The sequence below is a fragment of the Poecilia formosa genome, unplaced genomic scaffold (genome assembly GCF_000485575.1).
Source record: "Poecilia formosa unplaced genomic scaffold, Poecilia_formosa-5.1.2 Scaffold479, whole genome shotgun sequence".
In the NCBI taxonomy this organism is placed as follows: domain Eukaryota; kingdom Metazoa; phylum Chordata; class Actinopteri; order Cyprinodontiformes; family Poeciliidae; genus Poecilia; species Poecilia formosa.
In genome coordinates this window covers 87,205-94,830 of record NW_006800418.1, presented here as the reverse complement: position 1 = coordinate 94,830, position 7,626 = coordinate 87,205, and the positions used below count along the sequence as shown (strand labels likewise).

Below are 7,626 nucleotides of genomic sequence, written 5' to 3'. Positions count from 1 at the left end.
TTCCAGGCACGATGATGCATAAAACAATTCTATGCTCACACTGAAGCAACAGTCATTCATTCACAAGTTGTCAAATGCAAATGAGGTCACGTGACTGGGAGACTCAATCAGTAAGCAGGAAACAAGGCAACATGCCCAAATATCCAATGGGACGTGAGGTCACATTCATGTCGTCTCAGTCGAAAAGTTTTGAACAGAAACAACTTAATACAATCACGCGCCATTGAAAAAAAACAGCATTTTATTTGCCTTTATTTGCAAATTCCATGACTTTTCATGACCTTAAATGAAATTCCATGACTTTCCAGGTTTTCCATGACCGGTACGAACAATGGGTTTGGAATTCTAAATGTTGTATGTGAACATGTCAAGACATCAGAAACCATTGGCCAAACCTATCCTGTTATATTTACATTTTGTCTCTTGGTGTAATTTACAGACCATATCTTGTGTGATAATATTTTGTATTCCAAATTTTATGGGTTTTAAAGAAACTTCCCTATGTTTCTGGAAAGGCCTCATCATCTTCATTTACTATCTTTTGCAATAACCCATCATTTTCCTCTCATCAAATAAGTATTATTTATGTCAAACAGAAGTACACAGCAGAGGCAGAATACTCAAGAAAAACACATTCTTTAAGAAATCTTGGGATCAAAGGTTTACGTCTTCAATCCCAGTTTTCAATCTATTCAGTGACTTTGCTGATATTGTGCTCTTTAGAGTCATTGGTTAAAGTTCGAATTTCAGAACTGGAAAGCCCCTGTAACTCGGGGTGAATTCACACAAACCGCACATTCCAGGATTAAACTCTGATGAGGACCAAAACAGCAAACTCTGCTCCAGCTAAGAACCTGAGTCTCTGTTCGGTTGAAATGGAAGGTTTCAGCTCTCATGAGACCCATGAGAGTTGGTAGCATATTGGCACACCTTGAAAGGTGTAGCGGAGTCATTGTTTTGATCGGTAAAAGCCATTGAAGTTAACCCATGTGATTATTGTGTCAGGTGGTTTACCTGACACAATAATCATGAAACATGAAGGTGGTCATGAAGGTGGTCAGCTGTTTACCAGGAAAGGATGTCCAGTTGAGTCTTACATGAAGCACTTACATGATTTTTGTCTTTCTACCCCGAGGTTATTGACGGTGTTCTGAATTTGAACATTTATCAGGTGGAGCAAAATGCAGCCCAGAGACCGAAACAGTTTTTTTTCTTACTCTGATGTTGGAACCCTACCTCTATGTGTGTGTGTGTACTTGTTTATAAAGAAGCTATTTCAGTTTGATGAGTCGTGACAGGAGCATAAAGGCATTCTCCGTAGTGTCCTTGGCGCTAAAGTACAGTTCTAAACAGCCTCTCTCTGTAACTATGCACACTTCGCTCACGACAGAAACCTTTTTCCCTCTGCATGTTGCGTTGCCTTCAACTTTGCTTCCTATATTCCTCCACACGCCACATGCCTCTGTCATATTCTCAGAGTCTGTACACTTGAAAAGTTTTTGATGAAACAACCCTTTTTATATTTTAAGAGGCATGGTTATTTCTTTCATCCATGCATTGGAAGTGATTTCTCAAGGTAATCTGGCAGCTACAACTCAACATTATCATGCATTGCTTTATATCTTGTTTCTAATCTTTTAATAGCTTCGCAAATTTTTCCGTTTGACCAAATGGCACGCATTACTTATCACAAATAGAACTACTTCCACACAGCAGAGGTAGCATATTAACAAAAAATACATGTTCTCATTCTAGTATTGCTTTACATTGACCATGTGGTACTGAACAGTCATAGTAGCTGTGTCTCAATTACAAACTTTCTCTAAATTCGGCTAGTGTAAAAAAAAAAAACCCAGGACGTAGGGGGCACAATTTTGCCATTGCAGTGTTTCCACTAAATCAGGAATGCAATTAAAATCAAACGTGAATAAGGGTGCGTTCACACTGCAGCCTGAACTGACCCAATTCCGATTTTTTTTGACATAATGCGACCTGTATCCGATCTTTTCATGGCAGTGTGAACAGCACAGGTCAGATTCTTTTCGAATGTGACCCATATCCGATACGTATCCGATTCAAATGCGACCTAACGTTCAGGCCGCATTCATCCGAACTGAACGTCATAGACTCTCAACAAAACTCACTATACTGTGTCCTGATACACGCAAGCAGGAAGAAAAACAACAACCATGATGTCTATATGAGGATTAAGTTGTTAATATGTTACTCCGGCCGGACAACAACTGAGCACTTCTTCTTTTTATGGCTGTTGGCAGAACACTCAGAACGCTGATGCTATTACGCCCTCTAGTGCGCATGCGGGACACTTTCAGGTCGTTTGCCAGTTCACACTGCAGAATGCATACAGGTCGCATTTACTGGCAGTGTGAACAGCCCCGGCAAAAAAAATCGGAATTGCCAAAAAATCGGAATTGGGTCATTTCAGGCTGCAGTGTGAACGCACCCTAGTACTTTAATCTTCCTCTTACTTGTGTTTCCACCAAGTCGTTAGGACTGTTCTTGAAGTATTAGTTGTCTCAAATATCAATTGGCTACGGTACCCGACCTCGGAGATTGATCACTCCGGGGGGCCGCTACCTGGTGAGGGCGTCTGGTGAAAACCACGGCCGAAACGCCCGTTTGAACCGGTAGTCACCACTGACGATTGGGTCCCGAAATTGTTTATTCCTTTAGTTACGACTTGGAGTCGAAAAAATAAATTTTTCGTTTCCAACAACGCTACCAAACTAGAAGAAGTAAAAGAGGACATATCTAAAAATAAATCTCTAAACCCATTAATTAAACAGCAGCGCGGAACGAACACAAAAAAAGGGAGCATTCCCACCTAATTTACTGAATCTTTCAACCTTAACAACAACCAATATCTTTTTTTAAAAAAATAAGCCTCAAATCAATTCGCCCTTCACTTCCAAAACGGGCTCCCCACCGATTTTAATGCCTAATCTAAATATTTTTCTAATACCACATCTTTATAATTTTACCCAAATTTTTAAATCAGTTGTTATTAATAAACAGTGAGGTTTTCCTACTTAAAATTTTCTCTGTTAATAATCTAATATATTTAATATCACAAACACCAAAAACATTATTGTAAATAAAGAACCAGTCGCATTTATTTTATTTTATTTATTTATTTTTTTCTTACCTTTTCGACCCTTCCTTTTTTCCTGGCTCCCTACTTTCTCTCATCTAAACTTAACCACCCCTCCATCTTAACCCTTTGTACCCCTCCCTCTCTCTGCTGAATCCTTAATCTCTCCACCTAAAACCTAACCTCCTTCTTTCCTTAATCCAACCTTTAGATAGTTCCCTCTTTCTCCCGAAGGAAACCCTTATTTCCTTTACCACATTCCTATCTTTGCCTTAACCTTTTGCCCCCTCCCTCCCTTCCCTTCTTTGACTCCTAAAACCCTTCTGTTGGGCCTAATTTTCCTGTATCCTCAACCTAATCTCTCAACTCTTAGATTCTTACTTCTTTTATCTAAACTTAACCACTCTTCTTATCCCAACCCTAACCTTTGACCTTTCCCTCTTCTCTGCTGACCCCTTGGATCCTTCCTCTTATACCTAACCTTTTTCTATCCTTAACCTAACCTCTTATTAGTAATTTTTCTAAGCCTTACCACCTTTTATCTAAACCTAACCACTCTTCTCTATTAAATCTTAACCTCTTGACCTCTCTCCTTCTACTATACTTCTCAAATCTTTTCTAAAATCTAACCTGGCCGGAATTCTAATCTAAACCTAACCCTTTCAGCTACTCTTGTCTCATCTTACTTATAATGAACACCAACATAACAAATCCTCACTAGCTTAATCTGAGTTCACTCGGAGAGAGCAACTTGCACCCACGGGAATGCACTAGTTGTATTCCATGCAGCACACTCAGCACATACAAAACCACCAGGTGTTGTCCTAGACACACCAATAACATATACACCAATAAAAGATGGTCCCTGTCGCTGGGAATGGTTTGATATCGAGTGAGAGTGCCGACCCTTTGAGGTACATAAAGGGCAATGATCCAGTTCTGGAGAGCCCACCACCTCAGAGAGTGAATTCACAATACTAAGTTTGTTCAAGTGATACTGGAATTCACACAAACCGGACAAACCGCACATTCCAGGCTATGCTGGACAATAACCCAGAGACTGGGCTTCCGAAGGACACTCATCCCAATGGGCGAAAGAGATGGTGAAGTGAAACAAAGCAAAAGTTGGGATGCTGAGCTGGCGCCTTGGTGACTGTAGCCCCACCCACCTTAATAATACCATCACAAGTTAGCTGATGATACCACGAAGGAAAGATTGTCTGGTGCACCAACAACAACCTCTGTTTGAACACTTCAAATTCGAAGGACAGAGACAAGGTGGACTTTAGAATGTCTCCATTCTAATGCCTCGAATGGAAACACCGTCCATCCAAATGGAAATGACAAGGTAAATGACAACTTTTGTTAAAGGTCAATTCTGTTTTGAAGCATGAATTATAAAGCTGCGTATTTGTTTCCCAAAATGATATAAACAGCATAATTTGTAAGAAATGTTCTCCAATTTTCTGTATGGTAGGTCTTTTCTTGGAAATTTCACAAGGCGAAGAGGAAAAAGATTTTCTCAAACAAACCAGAGGATAAAATATGATCTGCCCCCTGGATGGAGCCATGATGGCCAGAGGCGCCTTGCAGAGCACCGTGGAGCCTATGTTTGAAGAAGGCAACAGGCTGATGGACCAGCTGATGCCAACAGCTGGTCCATCAGGATGTAGACATTGTTGTTTCAATGACAGGTCAAAACATTAAACAGTTTTGACCTGTCTCTGTTGCAAAAATGTAGAGAAAGTGTAAATTTACAGGAATTTGGAAATGTTTTTAGTCCGTTTGAAAATAAAATACAAAAAGGTCAAAGCAACAAGGTGCGGTTCCTTCCAGTTTCCCTCTGTAACGCTGGGGCCAGATCCAGGCACAATGCCAACGAAGTGGCCCTGGGTGATCTGCAGCGGCTGATAAGCCGCACATCATCATGTGCCAACAGGTCTCTGAACAAACGCTCCCTCCGAATCCTGCTGTTGGCGATGTCGTCCAGCCGGGCCAAAGCTAAGATCGTTTCAGTTACACACACATTTGTGCAGCTTTTTATCTACATGTGTGAATGTCTACGCCTTGTCTGTCCACTTTAAGAATCATCAAACCTGATCTGTTTGGAGAAAAGGGCGGCTGATTCGACCATGTTTTCTTTCTCAAGTGAGAACGAAAGAGACCCTTCTCAAACATTTTCTGTTCTTGAGCGCATTTACACCTACCTCTGAGAAAAACAGAGGAAATTCACTTTTTACAGCCAATGGCGGTTTTCTCGTTATTTTATTTGATTATTTTACCTATATTTCACGCTACGTTCGTTTTCATACATCCCAACTTGTGCATTAAATGTAGAACATTTTTTGTGCGTATCCAAACTTTACATGAGGCCCCAGCTCTTTCTGGAACATCACATTTCTCCTCTATAAATCCCTTAACATTCTCAGTGCAGAACCTAGCCCTGCACTGAGAATGCAGGGCTAGGTCCAACCTGGCAGTTTGCACAGTTGGATGGTTGCCAAGGAGATTTAAGGATTTCTCAAACATGCATGAAATAATCACAGCGACACTCCAGGTATGTTTTTTTTTTTCCAAAAAAGTTTATTTTACATCGTACTGTCCCGTTAAAATTGAAGGGTACAAACTAAACTGGAACTGAGCAATAAGCAGTTTCATGATAAACATGTATAAAGAGCCTTAAAAATCCTTAAGAATGATTGACCAAGAGTCCTTTGCAAAGGGCTATCATCTTAGTAAAGTATGTTGGCTGCTGGTGCTCTCAAGGGCCATCAAATGTTCGTCCAACAACATCAAATGGAGCTCTTTCTCTAATCACAGAACCATACTGGATGCACTAATGCTGCAGCTTTCCAGATGCATGGGGATGAACAGCCTCCAGCCCCCCTGTAGTGCTAAGGCTAATGTGGTTTCCCTTCAGGGAGCCATGGAAACATGATTCTACTGTGTATCTGTGCTGTGTTATGTGGGCTTTAATAAACCGGATGAGAGGCTGTGCTACCAACAGGTGTTTGTCATTACTGGAAGCTGCAAAACTGTTGTGTCCAGGGCATCTGTGATTTACAGTTCAGCTAAATTGACCAACAGGCACACAAAGCAGATGCCTGTGAGCCATGAGTATTTTCTTCTTCACACTTGCTTTAAGATCGATGGAAACATTTGTTTGGTTCAATCTGCCTCCTGGTGACAAAGCTCGGCACAAAATATGTACTTACAAAATGAGCTAAGTCATCTTACTTTGGAAAGCAGTGTTTAAACATTGAGTATGGAGTCTGTCTCAAACTCAGTGCGCTGTAACAGAGGATTCCAATCTCTGTTGAGATATTGTGTTGTTTTAGAAGAACGGTTTACTGAGGGGAAAACAAAGGAAAGATATTCTCAGATATTTCACTTCCACGTTGATAAATCCAGTATTCTGCGAAGAGGTGTTCAGATCATGAAACAAAATATGTTTTGATATGTTGAAAAAAATTACAGCATTTAAATATTCAACAAGCTGAAATAAACATTAAAAGATCGACTGTTTGAACTATCTTGGTGGGAATCTTTAACTAACTCAAAATTGGATTCTGATTTTTGGGGTCATGATTCGCTTCAAAAATCAATTTTTGAGTCAAAACATTTATTCATAATGATTTCAACTTTAATGTATCAGTGCTTAAAGTATCCTCATGATGTATTCCAGTCTGCTGGCATTTATAACATGTTAAATGTTAAAATATGTTTAATTACTCCTTCACTTTGTTTCCTCAAAGTGTGGTGAAGAGAAGGCTACACATTTCTACAGACTTTTTACAATTTTCATCCTGTGGTTTTCAGCCATTTGACAACCTTTGTAGTTCTGTATCAAAAAATTCTTAAAAAATATATGAAAATCCTCACCACATTGGAAAAGCATTCCATATTCATGTTGTCTGTGGATACGAAAACCGGACAGTGGAAGTGAACTAGTTGAACCGAAATATCAACATTGCTGTCGAGCATATTTCTGCATAAAACACCTTCTGACCAATCAGACATAAAACCATATGGAGCTCTGCACGGGTTAGGGCAGAGCAGACTTTCACTCAGCTTTATTGGCTTCATTCATTTATGATGTTCCTGAAGCGCTCCATCTTCAATTTGCAAAACTCACACAGAGTGAAAAAAGAAAAAGTAAAAAAACAAATACAAATGTTTGAACAAAGGCAGGGCTGGTGAAATTGATTTTGGGATTTTCATTTTAGAATTTATTTCAGTATTAGTGGCCTTTATTTGAAAGTAATCCAACAAGTAGGGGGCAGAGAGAAAGGACAAAAACATGCAATAGAGGATGGGAGTTGAACTCAGGACAGCTGAGTTGTTTGTATGGGGCGTCTGCTCAAACCACTACGCTGCAGAACCCTATGATGATTATAAAAATAAAACCAATATTTGGCAACAGGCAGTCAGATTTTTGACAAGCTTTACAGGAGCATATGCGTTGTTTTCACATCTTACGGCGAACCAGGCTGCTTTCCGAAGAGCGTGACGTC

At 40.0% G+C, this 7,626-nt stretch overlaps 1 long non-coding RNA gene across 1 annotated transcript; it reads right to left on the bottom strand.

Annotated features, from left to right (window-relative positions):
- Nucleotides 1-3,486: 3,486 nt before the first annotated feature.
- LOC107833906 (uncharacterized) lies at nucleotides 3,487-4,090 on the bottom strand. Its single transcript, XR_001659684.1, has 2 exons — nucleotides 3,717-4,090; nucleotides 3,487-3,615 (listed from the first exon to the last, which is right to left on the bottom strand). It is a non-coding gene; the product is annotated as an uncharacterized LOC107833906 (long non-coding RNA).
- Nucleotides 4,091-7,626: the final 3,536 nt, after the last annotated feature.